The sequence below is a fragment of the Chenopodium quinoa genome, unplaced genomic scaffold (assembly GCF_001683475.1).
Source record: "Chenopodium quinoa cultivar QQ74 unplaced genomic scaffold, ASM168347v1, whole genome shotgun sequence".
Lineage (NCBI taxonomy): Eukaryota > Viridiplantae > Streptophyta > Magnoliopsida > Caryophyllales > Amaranthaceae > Chenopodium > Chenopodium quinoa.
The window spans coordinates 1,500,007-1,518,366 of record NW_018742810.1 but is presented as its reverse complement, the minus strand read 5'-3'; the positions used below and the strand labels follow the sequence as shown (position 1 = coordinate 1,518,366).

General features: G+C 39.5%; 1 long non-coding RNA gene across 1 annotated transcript; it reads left to right on the top strand.

Annotated features, from left to right (window-relative positions):
* Positions 1-15,737: 15,737 nt before the first annotated feature.
* LOC110725047 lies at positions 15,738-17,686 on the top strand. Its single transcript, XR_002512129.1, has 3 exons — positions 15,738-15,855; positions 16,041-16,132; positions 16,822-17,686. It is a non-coding gene; the product is annotated as an uncharacterized LOC110725047 (long non-coding RNA).
* The last annotated feature ends 674 nt before the right edge of the window (positions 17,687-18,360 follow it).

The following is an 18,360-nucleotide window of genomic DNA, read 5'->3' as shown; positions in this document are numbered from 1 at the left end:
AGGAATCTACTCACACATGATTAAAGAAACAAAAACAATAATAAATAATGAAAACATAATTAAATAACAAAGGATGAAAAATAAATACCAAATCTTGAATAAAATTGAAAGTAGAAGGCTTGAATCTTGAATTACAAAAACTTAGAAAATAATAATAATGGAGAACTAGTTCTTAAGGAGAGAATAAAATAAAAATATGGCTTAATGAATAATCAAGAAAAACAAGGCTAAAAAGTATTTATATGAGCCTAAAAAGATAAGAAAAACGGCTAAGCCTTGGCGCACAAGAATCCCAAGAGGCACGAACGTGCCTCTTCATAGGCACGGACGTGCCTCTATACGTAGCAAAATTGCTGCAGTTTCTGTCTTACAGGCACGGACGTGCCTGATGCTGGGCACGGACGTGCCTGCTTCTTTACCTAGGCACGGACGTGCCTCTTCTGCTAGGCACGTACGTGCCTAGGGTCTTCCTTTGGCGCAGCTTCTGGCACAGAGGCACGGACGTGCCTAATGGGGAGGCACGGCCGTGCCTACCTCTAAAATGCCATTTTCTTGACTTTTCTTCAATCTCCAAGCTTCATGGGCTTTGACTTACTTCGTGGATCTATAATTCATCCAAATTAGCTCCATTATTCCTGAAAATCATCAAAAACAACAAAACTACCCATAAAAGCATCGGATTATCCAAACTAGAGCAAAATACGCCAAAACGGACTCAAATACTCAACTAAACTAACAAAACTAACTAAAAACCACCCAAATAATATACACAAAACACGACTTATCAAAATTCCTTCACATCTTCTTTGAATAGCCATGCGGTTGCATCATCATCGTTGTGGAACATTTCCTTAGGTAGTGGAACTTCAATGGGGCTATCACTAGGCAACACACAAACACGGTTGTGCAGATAAGTTAACTCCTTAGAGAGCGATTGAAGCACCGTGTCTTCAACTAGTGGAGTAGCTTGCATAGCTGAACCTCGCGAAGAGCTCTTGTTCGGCGCTTTTCCACTCAGCGACCCATGTTCACTCCTCTTCTTTGACATCGGTCGATCAATGCTCTTTTGCCCCTCCACCCTCTTCTTTGAAGTTTGGCTTTTCCTCGATGACTAATAAGACAAATTACAGCACACAAATGGTTAAAAAAGAATTTCTACCAACTCTTGGGATTAAAATCGGGTATAGAGTAAAGCGTGAACTCTAAATGTAAATTACCTGGGTCGTAAACCATATCCAAGCACATGGCCATTGCACAAAACTACCTTTGGCTGCCCAAAGTGTAGTGAACTCATCCTCCTCTACGGGCACAGGTATTAGGATGTCCTCGAACCCGGCCACCACAGAATTGATCCCAACCGAATAGTGCTCTGGCCGAAGCGGTCGCAAATGGACCGTACCTTGTTCGGCCGGTTGAGCACTTCCATACGCAACCAAGTTCAAGGCTCCACTGTATGAATCGCCCGGGTGAAGAAGTTCACAACGGGTCTCTTCCTACACCAATTAGGAAGATCAATAGCAGTTCAATAGCAACACATCATTAGCAACTCAACCGCAACAACATACAGCACAAAACAACGCAAAAACCGCACAACATAACAAACTTCACAAATTCACAGCTGAATCAATGAACCAATATCACCATCCAAAGAAATAAATACACAACTCACCTGTAGAGCCGGAAAGTCATGAGGTGTTGGATTTTCAAGCTCCCTTAAGTACGCATGTGCAGGATTACCAACCTGCAATAGTGTATTGATAGTATGGACCTAATTAGAACCCACGTAACTCAGCAAGTCAAAATACTTATAGATTAGAAACCACTTAATCATGTACCTCCTCGTCTGCATGTATCTCATCTTCTCCTTGTTTTCGTGGGTAACTACAAGAGTCGACCGGTGTAGTCGAGGAGAAAGGCAAGCTCGGCAAGTTCATTTGCTTTGCCCATGCATTGAACTCTTCTCGCATCTCGTTGCGCACTTGTTCCTTAATTGATGCCACCGTAGCATCCAAGTTGACCGGTGAGTTCACACTTGCCCGAGATCTTCCTGATTTGGTATATTCCGGACCCATCACCTTCTTCCATCCTAGAAAGCTCCCCCCCGCACCCAAAACGCGTCCTGGATGGTAGGGCTTTCCCAAAGCCAAGGTTAAAGGGTCCTTCTCCACTGTTGGGATGAGCTTGCCTTCAACAAGCTCTCCAGTGTACTCAAGCTGTAGCAAAAGCAAAAAGGCAACATCAAGTTAGTGTTTATGTAAAGTGATATATGTACAACAGATTCATGCAGTTCACAATTCATAGTTGCTTACAAGTTTATCTGCCATTTCTTTTGTTTCCGGAGCCTTGATGGACCATTTTCCGGTTTTCTTGTCACGAGAATGCAAAGAACAGAAGAAATCTCCAGCACGACTCACCAAAGTACTGGTCGTGGAGTCAGAGGGCATAGTGGAGGACCTAGTAGCGAAGTGGGGTATACTCCCTCACTCACCCACGTCTCCCTCCATTCATCATACGTCATACACCCCATACGATGGTAGTATTGCTTCTGCAATGCATTCTTGGAATTCAGCTCTCTTATTTCCTACATAATTAGACATATTAGTTTCAAAACTACCAACATATATTAAATATATTCTACAATTGTCATCAGAGTTACTTGAACTTACAATTGCTTCTTTTTTGCTTTTTTGAAGAACGAAAGCATCCCAATCTTCCTTTGATACACTAGGCCATATTTGCCATGGGAGTTTCTCTTCATCGATGACTTCTTCATCCATGCCACCTTCTTTCTTGTTCTTTGGTTTTCTCACAAGCTTCTTTGTGATAAACCGACGAACTAAGGTGGTCTTGAAGCCTCTGAATCTTGCCGCAAGTAAGGATTCAAACACCCTTCGCTTGGCGTACTCATTTGGAATGTTAAATAGACTCTGCAAGTACAAATAACAGTCATTATTAGTTTTCCCATTTAATAACAATAAAATGAAGGAATTTGTAAATGTGCAAAAAAAACACTTACCCTAGTATCATTCCAAAACGTGTCAATCAAGCCTGTAGGTACTTCGCTCAAACAAAGAGTAATGGGAATTTTGCGCGCACAAATCCCAACTTGAACAACATACTGACGGCGACATTTGCCTGTAGGTTGTCCTACCCTGTCATACTCCAAGACCATTGGACCGACAGGTTTCTTGAAACTTGTAGTCGAACCCCTCACCTTTTTCTGCGCTGGTCCCTTCACCCCCCCTCCACTTTGATCCTCACCGAACGACTTAGACATTGCATTCTCGATAGGAGGCGCTTGTTCAGCTGCAATTTCAAACTCATCAAGCATACAATCCAAAACATCTTGAGCCTGATCTTCTGCCTCACCCAAATCAGGCTCCTTGTTCACATCATACATCTCGTCCCCATCCTCAGATGAATCATCATCGTCGTCCTGTACATCCTCGACTACAATACGGTACTGATCGTCCGCCATGAGATGTAAAAACCTGTCATTACAAACATAACACGTTATTAGTTGTAATATAAATAAATTGGTACTATAAACTTATAATCAAATATAAATTGCTGAATTATAATACAAATTAATATAGAAAATGGGGAACGAAGTTACTTCATTCATTTAAAAGAAAATAAGAAATATGGGTGAGCGCGGGGAAATTATGTCGTTGACTAACCTCCTCACGGCCAAACAAAATTTATTATAATCCTAAACTAACCCCTAAACAAGTCTAGTGGTAAGTTCGGAGTCGAACCACAAGGAACGGTAATGTTGGATTGTTCTCGATCTAATGCTTAAGCTACGCCAAAGTCGGTTTATGGATAGTGGACACTACAACTACACTAACACACATATAAAGATCAAGATATTACAAATTCTACTAGGGGAAAAGATCCACTTTGAACAATTAACAAGTTAATGGGAATCGATTTGATAATCAATCATGCAAAGAAAGAATTAAAATGGGAATTAATTACCATCAAGAGCAATCTCTCAAATTCCTAGCCTAGATCCCTCATTGACTAGGTGCATAGAAGAAATTTACCCAAAATGCAATCAAATATATAAATTCTAATTCACAATCCCTTGTCAAACTAGAACTAACATGCAATTAAGTTTGCTATCTTGGGAGATCAATCCAATCTAAAACAAACAACATGCCATCATCAATTCAATCAATTTAATCACACAATTATCATCAAATTTATCTCAAATAACTCAATTAACCATAACAAAGCTTCACTCAACACCTAGTAGAAGGAAATCTACTCAAACATGATTAACAAAGCAATTAATAAAGCATAAAGAGAGAAGAGAGTAAGAAATGCTCATTGATATAAAATGGAGATCTTCAAATCATCAAATTCCTCCTTTGATTATCCAAAATCCATGAAAACCATTGTTTCTCTCACTTTCTCTCTCCAAAATTTGAGAGTTTCTCTCTCTAAAAACCTAAAACTAACCTAAAACTACTGAAAATATGAATTTTTCCCCTAAAATGAGCAAAAAATCTATTTATACCCCTTACTAAATTGCCTAGGAAGCTCCGCAAAAAGTCGAGCAGCGTGCAGAGGAGCGGGCGCTCCAATTTCGTGCACGGGCGCTCCTAGCTGCAGCAAAATATGGCAGAATCGTTCCAGAAAGTTTAGAGCGGGCGCTCCTCATAGGATGCGCGCCCGCTCCTATCGGACTGGGCAAACCGCTCAGCTTCAAATGAGCATATCTCCCACGTTTTACAACGGAATTGGGCATATGACCTGTCTTTGGAAAGCTCTCAAGATAATCTTTCATCTCCAATTGGAATTTCCCCAAAATGTTTTGTAGATCAAAAGATATAGGCGTTTGAAGTTCGATCATTGAAAATCAAGTGCACATTTCTTCATTACTTGTTCTTTTATGTTTTATATTTCTTCAATCTTGAGCAATGAACTTATCCAAGTGTTCCTAAACATAAGAATAAACCAATAAAGTTTAATCTAATGCCATAAGCAACTAAAATATGCAAGAAAAGCCAAAATTGAGCAATAACGACATTTCACACGCAATCATGACAAATGTAATAAAATGTTATTAAAACCAAGTAAAAAGATATAAAAACTATGAAAAAATAACTAGAAAACTCTTAAAAATAGCGACATAAATGACACTTATCAATGGGCAAGTAAGTTAGCAATTTCATTCATTTTCACCTAAAAATGTGATTTAATAATACTTTCGACGCCTACAATTTCAAACTAACAAAAAATAGTACCTCAATCTAATATTCCTTCGTCGTAGTCTGATCGCATGTAATTGGCTTGGTCGTCTATCTCATTTGGTACAACAGGTTTAGGAACAACGAAAGGTGCCGAGTCATCAAACGCATCATATTCTTCCTCATCCTCGACATCTCCAACGCCAAGGATTCTTCTTTTGCCGGCTAGCACAATACACCATTTTGAGTCGGCTGGGTCACTTACGTAAAACACTTGCTTGGCTTGAGATGCAAGGATGAATGGTTCAGCACTTTCATTCAGGTGGCCAAGATCTACAAGGGTAAAGTCATCGTGTTTGACATTACGCCTGATATTATCAACCCACTTACACCGGAAAAGAGCAATCGTGAAGTCACAATAATCAAGCTCCCATATTTCTTGAATTCGACCGTAGTATGACAACTCTGCATCAACAGGTGATTTATCCTTAGCACTTGCAAACTCCCTTGACGATGCCACAAGCGTTACACCACTGTTTTGGGTCGAGGATGATTTCAAATCCTGACGCTCAGTCCAAAAAGTGTACCCATTTATGTCATATCCCTCAAATGAGCGAACGTCATCCCTAGGACCATAAGCAAGCCACCTTACTGTATCTGTGACACTCTCGTACTTTCCACCCATCACTCGATCACGAAACCAACTCACAAACTTCTTATTATGCAACTGCATCAGTGCCCGTTCACCTTTCGATGGAAATTCATCACGCAAACTAGCCATGTGCTCGTCTAAATATGGGTGAACATCTGCAACATGGTGCAACACATATAGGCGCGCTTGGAAGAACTTATCTCGATCAGGTGACATTCGTTTCGACCCGATTGTGCCATGACCATCAAGTCTCCCTTCGTGTCGAGAAGTAGGAATACCAATAGGTTTAGCAACGGCTATATAGTCGGCCACAAAATTACCGACCTCCTCAGCCACGGTCCCTTGAATCATACTTCCTTCCGGGTGAGCCCGATTCCTGACTTTATCTTGCAATGTACCCATGTGTCTTTCAAAAGGATAGCACCACCGCATGAACACTGGACCGCATAACTTAATCTCATGCACCAAATGAAGAATCAAATGCACCATTATGTCGAAAAACGAGGGTGGGAAGTACATCTCAAATTTGTACAAAGTCACAACCACATCCGCCTGTAAAGCATCAAGTGTACAAGGATCAAGCACTTTGCTGCATATTGTATTGAAAAACGAACAGAGGCTTGTAATAGCTTCCCGCACGTGCTTTGGTAAAATACCACGTATTGCAATTGGTAGGAAAACTTGCATCAGAACATGACAATCATGGGATTTCATACTTGTCAGCTTCAATTCTCCATTTAAGGATACAAATCTTTTCATGTTAGATGCGTACCCTGATGGAACCTTAATGTCATACAGACATGCACAAAACATCCGTTTTTCTACCCTTGACAATGTGTAGCAAGCTGGAGGTAAATAGGCCTTGCCTGACGTGGCTTTTCCCTCATTTTTCTTGTTCGACGCATCCATGGCCTTTCCCTTTACCTTGCTCTTCCCCTTTCCTGTTTTCGAACTCAATTCCTTTTCCATTTCCTGTTCCTTTCCCTTACTAACCCTTTGCTGAACCCACAATTCTGGACGAACCCCCATCTTTTTCAAATTGTCCCGTGCACCCTTTCCGCCCTTTGTCTTGTTTTGAATATTCATCAGCGTTCCCACAAGAGCATCACACACATTCTTCTCTATATGCATTACATCAAGACAGTGCCTAACGTCATGTTCTTTCCAGTACGGGAGCAACCAAAAGATTGATTCTTTTTTAAAGAGAGAAGTTGACTCCGCAGCTTTTTCTGATTTCCCAAACACTGTTTGTACACCCTTTACTCGAGCGTAAACCTCCTCACCAGTCAACGGCCTAGGAGAAGTCCCCTCTTCCACTGTCCCATCAAAAGCCTTTTTCTCAACTCAAGTACACCTCTTTGTGAGAATGATCAAGGCGCCTGCTTGGCGTATCATCAATACAAATGGGGCATGCTTTTTTCCCTTTGTTCTTATACCCGGACAAGTTGCCATACGCAGGAAAATCATTAACGGTCCACATAAGAGCTGCACGCAATGTGAACATCTCATTCTTATGAGCATCAAAAACAGAAACCCCTTCGTCCCACATCTTTCTCAAATCATCAACAAGGGGCGCAAGATAAACATCTATGTCGTTTCCAGGTTGCCTTGGCCCCGATATCAAGAGTGAAAGCATTACATATTTCCGTTTCATGCACAACCAAGTAGGCAAATTGTAGATCACTAAAAGTACCGGCCATGTGCTGTGCTGGGTACTAAGAGTGCCAAATGGATTCATCCCGTCCGTGCACAAACCAAGCCTTAAATTTCTGACTTCATCACCAAATTCCCCAAACTTCATATCAAGGTTCTTCCATTGCGGGGAGTCGGCTAGGTGCTTCAGCATTTTGTTTTTCTTTCTTCCCTCTGCATGCCACCTCAAGTTTTTAGCGTCTGTTGGTGTTGAGAATGACGCTTAAACCTTGGAATAATGGGAAGATACCACAACACCTTAGCAGGCGGTCCCTGCTTACCAGCATTGCAACTCATGCGCTTGTAGCGCGACTTCTTACATCGTGGACACTCCTCCAATTTTTCATATTCATTTCGATAAAGAATACAATCATTAGGACATGCATGTATCTTCTTATACTCCAAACCAAATGGACACATGAGCTTCTTAGCGTAATAGTAAGACTTAGGAATTTCATTCCCGTCGGGCAACATCTCACTTAACACGCTCAACAAAGAAGTAAAACTACTGTCCGTCCACCCATGCTTCGACTTAATGTTAAAAAGTGTTAGCACGACGGATAGTTTAGAGTATTTTTTTCACCCAGGATACAAAGGCTTTTTAGAAGCCTCCGATAATGACTTAAACACGTCCCCTTCAAAACCACGCATCATCTCATCCACCCCTTCATCCTCGACCTCATCCACATGATCATCCTCAAATCCATCCTCAGCACCATGATCAACAATATGTTCATCATTATTCTTGTACTCCTCATCCACACAAATGTCATTGCTTCTATCATCATGCACATCATTCCCAATAACATCCCCACTGTATTCTCCTTCTTCACCGTTCCAAATCCACACATGGTATTTAAGCCTAAATCCACGACAAACTACATGATCTCTAATGATAGCAACACTATTGACCACCTTCACATTATTACAATCAACACAAGGACAATAGAGGCAATCGAAACCCATTCTGCGCTTGTAAGATGAAGCCCTCTCGCAAAACTCTTGAACCCCATTAAAGAATTCCAATGTATCACGTCTACCATACATCCAGCCACGATCCTTCTCCATTAGGTAAATTGTCTCTAAACATGGCAACATATTACGAATCATGTATAATTGCTACCATCTATTATATATGTAAATCAAATTCAAACATACAACATGCATATAACATTCATATAGATACAAAAATTCATATATGCTTCCAAAGGGTCCTTATCACTCCAACCTAACCCATCCTTGAACGTTTACTCTCACTAGTGAATGTATGTCGAATTTCCAATTTTAAGGAAAATCCGGCAGCATTTCCCCCCAGTTCTCCAAGTACACGATGTAGGTAATAAGTTACCCACATATGTACCCAAAGAACATGGTGTTCGAGGAAATGGTAAGCCAAGATGTTCCTCAAAATTGAAAAAAATAGACATACATTCACCACCTAAGTGAGATTAAACGTTCAAGAACAGTCCCAACCGGGGACTATTCAAGACTTTCTTCTAATGAGAAAGCCTTGAACGGGTATCTAGGCATATGATGATGCAAACATTTCATATATTTAATGTTGTATTTAGTTTGTCATTATATAATACACAAATCTAATAGCTAGCATGAAAAAACGTTTATTAAAATAATAATAGAGAGAAACAAATATTTATAGCTTAGAAAAGTTTATAATTCATACCAACACAATAGATGTATTCTTTCTAACTTCCCAGTTGAGCTAAATTAATGTGTAGTCTTCAAACTACACTTGAACTTCAATTCACATATGAACCTATAAAAAGAAAAAACAAACTAAAAGTTATTAGTAAGTATGTATGAGAAATGGATAATAAATACAAATAGGGGCATATGATTAAAGAGAACGAGAAATTCTCTAAAGTTAGCAATCAAATGTGAAACTATGCCCCTCTAAATGGTTCATTCTAACCAATAAGAATATTTATTGACATAAATATGTAAATTGGGATTTTTTTTTAATTCTTGGTAGTTTAGTTGAAACTTGAAAGTAATCATTTCATCACTAAGTTCACAAGGTTCTCTTCCAAAAAGTTTCTCAATCAACTTTTACAAAAACCCTCTGACTTATATAAACCTCTATTTCATTTTTCTCCGAACCAGATATTTCCATTAGAAGTTTGAGTTGAGAACATTGAAATCTTAACCCCGTTCTTAAATAGTGCATCGTACTTGAAAGAATGTAATGTGTTGCTTTATCATTCAAAGTCCCAGAATATATACATAGTACATCTCGTATTCTAAGGCTACAAAGTAGGAACTAAATTGGCTAGTTAGACAAGACTCGGAGCTCGGATGGCTACAACTCACAAGAGACAGGAAAACTAGACAAAAATATAACAATTAAACAAAAACATATCTCCCTGCCCCTATCCTTACCCCCCTCCCTATAGAAATTCTCTCCCATCTCTTACACCTCCTTCCTGCACTGCATCCCTCTTTTACAGCCCGTTTCCCAGGCTCTGCACTACATCCCACTCTGCACCCTTTTCCCAGCCCCTAAACCGATCCCTACCTCTCTGCCCCTACCCCATCCCTTACACCCCTGGATGCACTTGCCCCCACTTCCCTGCACCCCCCTGCCTGCACTTACTGCACTCAGCCCTTGAACCCCTGCCTGCACGTGTACTCCTGTATGCATGCCCCCTCCATGTACTATTAATCTAGTACATGCCCCCTGCCTGCACTTACTGCACTCATCCCTTGAACCCCTGCCTGTACGTGTACTCCTCTATGCATGCCCCCTCCATGTACTATTAATCTAGTACATGCCCCCTGCCTGCACTTACTGCACTCATCCCTTGAACCCCTGCCTGCACGTGTACTCCTCTATGCATGCCCCCTCTCTGCACCCTTTTCCCAGCCCCTAAACATATCCCTACCTCTCTGCCCCTACCCCATCCCTTACACCCCTGTATGCACTTGCCCCCACTTCCCTGCACCCCCCTGCCTGCACTTACTGCACTCATCCCTTGAACCCCTGCCTGCACGTGTACTCCTCTATGCATGCCCCCTCCATGTACTAAGGTGTCAAGATTGCATGATAAAGTCCAGGATAACAACTATTAATCTAGTGATTATGTTTTCAGTGATAAGACAAATAGCATATGCTCATCAGATCATTAAATCAACCCACATCTTTACAACTACTAATTAGTACCATTGTACCCCATCATTGCACAAACAGAATCAATTCGCAACTCCCACAGAAAAATTAACCCGAATACTCAACTTCGTAAATAATATCTTACATCAGTCAAAAACTCAAAATTAATATTCTCAAAATTAGTACCATTGTACCCCATCATTGCACAAACAGAATCAAAATTAATCAACCAAACAAGGATGCATGCCCATTCTATGTTGCCTGAGAAACCACAAAACATCACACAATCTTCTCAATTACCTGAAATGGCGCCTTAGACCCACAATGAGAGCGAGCAAGAAGGTTGTTGTACGTGGAGGGGGCGGCGGCAATGCGCGTGTATATTCACATACCCTAGATTACAACGGTCATATAATTACTAAATTGTAAAAAAAAATGCACCAAAAACTCAAAGGAATTCATATAAGTAAAACCTACCTTAGCTTCAAGCCGTTTCAATGGAGATAGTTATATGGCTGGAGTTGCTTCAATGGAGGGGGGGCAATGCGACGAACTAGCTGCTTCAATGGAGGTGAGAATGTCGCAGCACGAATTGAACTGCTTCAATGAAGAACGAATTGAACTGCTTCAATGGAGAAGGAATAGGAGAAGAGAAGAGAAGAGGATGAACAGAAAGGCGCCTTAGCAAATAATATGAATTGAAGAACGAATTGAACTGCATGTGTACAGGACCCTAAAAAACCCGGGTTTTTTTTTAAAATGGCACCGGTTAACCGGTGCCAACTCTAACCTTTTTCCTTTTTTTTTTTTAAAAAAAAAACAGTTGGCACCGGTTTGAACCGGTGCTAATCAGCGTATTTGGCACCGATTCACTTTAAACTAGTGCCAACTCTAACCTTCTTAATTTTTTTTTTTAAAAAAAACAGTTGGCACCGGTTTGAACCGGTGCTAAATAGTGTAGTTGGCACCGGTTTAATTCAGAACCGGTGCCAACTGTGAATTTTTAAGTCCCGCTTATTAATTTTGGCACCGGTTTTCAAGAACCGGTGCTATAGGGGGGGTGCCTATTAAGTTTTTTCTACTAGTGATGCGTGACAGTGGCAACTATCGGTACTTTTGACCTATTTTCGACCTAGAAGCCTCCAAACCATTACAAATTGCGATGATTTGATTACCAATGTGGCTATGAACTCGAGCCCATACGGTATCCAAAGAACCTGCATATTACAAAGAAAAACCTTTATGATTTGTAACTCAAATACCTAAAATAAAGTACATACATGAACTACAATAAGCAAACACCAAACCTGTCGAGGAATCAAACCACATCTTCACGGCCGAATGTTGGCTCTCAACTCTGCAAGTGCTGGTGTTGCCATAATGTAGAACTTGGTTTGTCCAAAATGTCACAAACTTTGTTTTATGACAAAGCCATGTGTTCTCTACATATTGTATCACTGCTGGATAACTTGCCACTTATCTTTCATTATATCTACAACGGCCTCATAATCTTCCTCGGTTGTAGCGTCCATGATACGTTTCCATTTTCCGTTTTTGAAAGACGCACCGATCTTCTTGTTTTTGAACATAGCAGTGACCCGAGCCTCCACATCTTTGTTAATGTGCCATCGACAAAGTAAGTGCGAGGTTCCTGGAAACACTTCCCTCAATGCAGCACATAGCCCAAGCTCACGGTCTGTCAAGAAAACCGACGGCTCCTTATCATACCCAATCACGTCTCTCAACCTTTGCAAAACCCATCGATAGCTTGCCGTGCTCTCGTTGCGCATGAACACGTAACCGACGAGAAAATTCTGATTTGTCGGTGTCACACTAACTATCTCAAAGAACGGCATCCCGTATCGGTTAGTCTTGTAAGTGGAATCCAAACCGATCACATATGGGTACGTCCGTAGGATGTCTACCATGACTGGATGCGCCATAAAGGCGTGCTGTAAAACGCCTTCATCATCGGACATAACCCAGTAAACATACTGACTCTGTCTCGCCAAATGTAGAAATTGCTGAACAACTCCTCTCCCATCAGACATCTCCTCTCTGAAGTCATTCCAGCAGTTGTAGATGTGTCTGATGTTTGGATGATCATCAGGAAATTGCTCCGCAATAGTCGCCATGATGTTACGCGGTGCAACCTTAGACTTCGTCATGTCACGCACAACCTGCTTTGCACTCGGGCTCAACCCACTAATTTTACGATGACCCTCTGGATACGCAATCATTGGATGGTTGTGGGTCCCAGTTACATCATCTTTCACCCGGATAACCCAAGTATTGGTGATGAACTCATAACATATCTTGATGTAGAAAGGACAACCAATGCCCTTGATTTTGGTGTCCTTCCGAATTGCGTTCTCAAGATCTCTCGGCTTACTCCTGCGTCCCCGATCACATCTTTAATATCGATATGGTCGACCATCCTTCTGTCTGTTGAAAGACGATTTCACCAAATAAATCCCAGATTTATTACAACAACATCCGCCCATCTAACTGCATCGTCAAACGTTAGAAAAACCGTGTCTGTCACAAAATGTGCACTGTAATTCACAACGTCACCGCCGTCTTCAACCTCCGAATCCTATAAAATTACAACACAAACAAATAAAACACGCAAGGATTAGTATTTTAAATTTAACAATAATAATAACAATAATAATAAAAATAATCATAATAAAAATAAAAATAACAATAATAACAATAATAATAATAGTAATAATAATAGTAGTAATAATAATAATAATAATAATAATAATAATAATAATAATAATAATAATAATAATAATAATAATAATAATAAGGGGCCGTTTGGTTGGGGGTATTCAACAAAGGGAATGGAAATCGACGGGAATCATTCCCTTTGTTGTTGTTTGTTAGGCCACTTTTCCAATTCCCTTTACCCCCTTCATTCCCCCAAATCCCTCCAAGTTCATTCCCCACCCCCCAAGGTATTTCCATTCCATTCCTTGGCCACCACCACACCACCATACCACCACCCTCCTACCTACCCACATCACCGAAACCACCATCACCGTCGTCACCGTCGTCACCGTCTTCTCCTTCGTCACCGTCGTCGTCGCCCTCCCCTCCCCCAAACCACCATCACCGAAACCTCATTCCCCTCCCCTCAAACCACCAACGACACATCACCGGAAATAGCTCCCCTCCCCAAACCCCCGGCTACCTTCGTCACCGTCGTCGTCGCCCTCCCCCCTCCCCCAAACCACCATCACCGAAACCTCATTCCCCTCCCCTCAAACCACCAACGAATCTGAACGTTGGAGTAATGGGATTGATACGTCGTCGGAGTTAGGGTTTTTTACGTGGTGGGTAGGAGTCGGAGAAGGGAGAGGGAGCGGCAAGGAGGCTAGGGTTGGTGTCGCCGGCGCAGGGGAAGGGGCTAGGGTGCTGGCAGGGGGTCGCCGGAGGCCCGGGAGTGGGGAAAATTTTAATGAAAGAGATCAACAGTGGTGGTGTGAATCTAGTGATTCCCATTATTTTTTTACAACCAAACAACATACTACATTTGAGGGATTTTCATTCCATTCCATTTCATTCCCTTTGTTCATTCCATTCCATTTACCCCGTGCAAACCAAACGGCCCCTAATAATAATAATAATAATAATAATAATAATAATAATAATAATAATAATAATAATAATAATAATAATAATAATAATAATGATAATAATAATAATAATAATAACAATAACAATAATAATACTAATAATAATAACAACAATAACTATGTAACATTAACAAATAATAACTAATATAATAATAATAACAACAATAGTAATAATAGTAGTAATAATAATATTAATAATAATCATAATCATAACAAAAATTTACAAAATTAACAAAATTAATATTAATAACCATAATAATAATAATAAGTACATAATATTAACAAATAATACATAATAAAAACTAATTTAACTTTTATTCATAATAAAAATAGTAATAAGACAATTACGTAAAAAAAAAAAAATAATAACAATGGGACATCTGCCCAATTATTCCGGATGTTTGGGTAGAGATCCGCCCAAAATTTCCGGATCTCCCCCATAATATCCGGAAATTTCATCCGGATGTCTACATCCGCCTGAAATTTCCGGATGTTAACGGGGAGATCCGAAAATTTTGTGCGGATCCCCACGTAAACATCCGGAAAAATTGGGCGGAAGTCCTCTTTCCAAAAAAAAATAAAATTCGACATACTTACAGATTCTTCCGACGAACCCTCCGGCGTGTGAACGTTGTCGTCGTCCATCGTAAAACACCGCTCCTTACACTTTCCGTTTCTGCCTTGGGATTTTTAAATTCCTCGGGATTACCGTACAATGGTGGAACCGGGAATTTTTGGAGCTCGGGATTTTTTTAAGACAAGTGGTGGGCTCGGGAATGTTTTATGTTGTCGGTAACTAAAGTTACCCATGGTGGACCCTTATATAGATAAAATACACACAAGGGCAAAAATGTCATTTCACTTAAAAATGTGAGCGTCACCCTGTAATTTGCGAACGACGAATAGCAGTTCAGTAATTTAATAGGCCCCTTCTTTGTGCAAACAAATGCTTAAGCTAAGCCAATGTCTACACCTATACCCTTTACCGATTGACTAAATCTCCAATGTCCGCTTTTAATTATTTAAATACTGTACTAAGAGAATAAAGCTCGTGTTATCAAGAGTTCAAGACCCATAGTAACTTAAAATCTTTTTTTTTTTTGCAACAATATTTGTTCCTTAATCCTTACAATTTACAAATCATATATTATACGGTTTTTTTACCATATATCCCTAAGTTTTTTTGTTTATTCACCATAATACTAAACGCGGTTGATATAGTTGCCAACCACCTAAACAAACTCAAAGATTTCCCAGCAAAATCATACTTAGTAACAACCATAATATTCGCGAGCCCTAGAGTAGGAGACTCTGATTTCAAAAAGATTTTCTCAAAATATGACAAACTTAAACTCATAAGGGTACGTAACAGTGGCGGACCCACATGTAGTCATTGTGGGTCCAGTGACACACTATTTTTTTTTTTAAAAAAATTAGATCTATTTCACATTTTCACGGTACTCCTTGACTCCATTGAAGCGTACTCGAAGTTCTCCATTGAAGGGGCTTCTGAGCTTTCTCTCCTCCACTGAAGCAGTCTCAAAGGTTAGATGCTTCTTTTTCTTTAATCATTGACCTAATTTAATTAATTAATTGTCACTACATACTCAATTTAGGGTTCTTCGAAGTTGGATAATTGAACTATTGGTTATAGATAGTCGAAGAATTTAACATAATTTTTGGAGTCTAGTTTGATAATTGAGTCAATTTTGGTTGCTAATGTGTTGCAGGGTTTGGTTTGTGGAGCGTACTCGAAATATTCTCCATTGAAGCGGCTTCTGACTTTCTGAGCTTTCTTTCCTCCATTGAAGTAGTCTCTAAGGTTAGATGCTTCTTTTTCTTTAATCATCTAATATTAATTTTGACAATCTAGTGTTAATCGTGTATTTAATTGTCAGTATATACTCAAATCAGACTTCCAAAAATTTGGGGCTTAGAGAGAATAGAATTAATTGACAAGTCCACATTTGAAAAGGAACAAAAATGAGTGAATGGCCCAAGGGTTTCTCTTTATTCTGTGCTATTTTGCTGTTATTTGCTTCTTGGGTATGCCCAATTGCCCATATGTTTCTCCAAGAATTGTTGTTGCTGCCCACCAAATCAAATTTTTCGATGGGAGGTCATTAGTATATCCACTGGTCTATTTTATTGGGGTAGAAAGTATAAAGCTTACTTTTGTAAGGAAGCTGTATTAATGCAAGTTGCTGTTGGATGAACCCAGATTTTAAGTCAGTGACATAGATAGCTAGGAGAAGGAGAACTCTTATTTTATCAGTTTAATGTTGTCTAATTATTGGAAGTTTGCTTGTATTGCTGTTCTATATATGTATGTATGTTTTTTTTTTTTTTCCAAAAAATAAATATGTTGTACCTATCTATAACTATTTTACTGGGTCTGGGTTGCTTGGTGTTATACATGTATTGAGGTTATTATTTGCAAATACAACACAAATTGATAATGTTCTTTTTCTAGGAGCCTTGCATTGTTATTAAAACTCTATTGTTTTGTAGAAACTTTATAAGAGCTTCGTGCAAACATTTAGCGGTTGTTTCGGGTTGGGGAATTCAAGTTTGGAGCGGTTTCGTTGGTGGGGCTGGGGCTGGGGGTCTATTGCGCTCATGTGGGTCTGGAAGGAGGGTGGTTTCGGTGGTGGTGCAGGGGGAGGGGGTGGCTGTCGGGACTAGGCTGGGGAGTGGCTGTCGATGGACGATGATGGGACAACATATTAATCAAATCCTGGATCCGCCACTAGTACGTAACACCTTTGACATCGTACCAAACTACCCTTTACTAGGGTATTCCGACGTTGGCCAGGAGTTGGTGATTGATACGACTAAGTCTCCGTACTTGAAGACCCCCGGTACGTTCACAAATTGGCATAATATGGAGGCATATTTGCACGGAGTTGCAGGAACACAAGGTAGTAAGGCGGCATTTAAGTTGGTAGTTGATCGCGATATTGCACTTGTAAACAAGTCGATGGATAATTTGGAGGATGAGTATCTTATACCGGTTGCTTGGTGGATTTTGAAGAATAAAGGAATGGTTCAACAGCCTAATGGTTCTTGGTTATTGATGGATCATGAAATGGATGATGAAGATGATTATATTGACTTTGACCTTTTCATATAATAATATTTTTTATTTCCAAAAAATATCTTTAATTTCCATAGAATCCAAAAATTTGTGTAATGTGTAGTTATGGGTTAGAACTCAGAAGGAGTACATTTGGACCTTTCTAGACCTGACCTCGTCGAAGACATTGAGTCTATGTTTTTTTTTTCTTCTTTTTTTTAGTGTTTTTGGTTTCGATTTCTGTTGTTTGGATTATCCTACCTTTGGCATTACAATTTATCATGGATTCTTTAACTTTAATTGTGTCTTTATACAATTTTTTTAGTTAATGATTGAAATTGAATGCCTTTTACTAATATACTACAATATGTACACTTTTTTCTACAATATTGAAACATACTCAAATCTGTTAAAATTTATATAATCTGTATAGTTGATCAAAGAGATTTAATTTGCGAACAATGGGACATACTAGAATAATCCACGAAGTATTAAATAGGAAAATGTTCATATCATTGGTTTAACTCTTCGTATTCATATGTTCTAGTGAGATTAACATTCATTTAAACTATAGTCTTTCCTAGTTGCATTCTAATACACTCCATAATTGCTTTGAAAGTATTTGATGTACTAATAGGCCAGGTGAATTTTTTCTTTAAATGAGCTCATATGCTAATATACTTTACAATTTAGTGTATTAATATGAAAGTAATTAGTGGATGCATGGAAGATCTCCTAGAAATTAAGTTTATCATGTTGCGCATGAGTGAGAAAAATATGTGTCAAAATTAAAGAAATTGTGTTAGTTTGTGAGGACAATGGTCATATCTAGATGCAGAGTTGATGATGGTTGACTCGACCTTGACCAATTAGGGGTTGGGGGGTGCTATACGTCTTTCCATCATATCAAACCTTTTAATATAAGATTTAGTCATTTTTGAGATTTATATGTTTAATTGTTTAAGTGACGAATA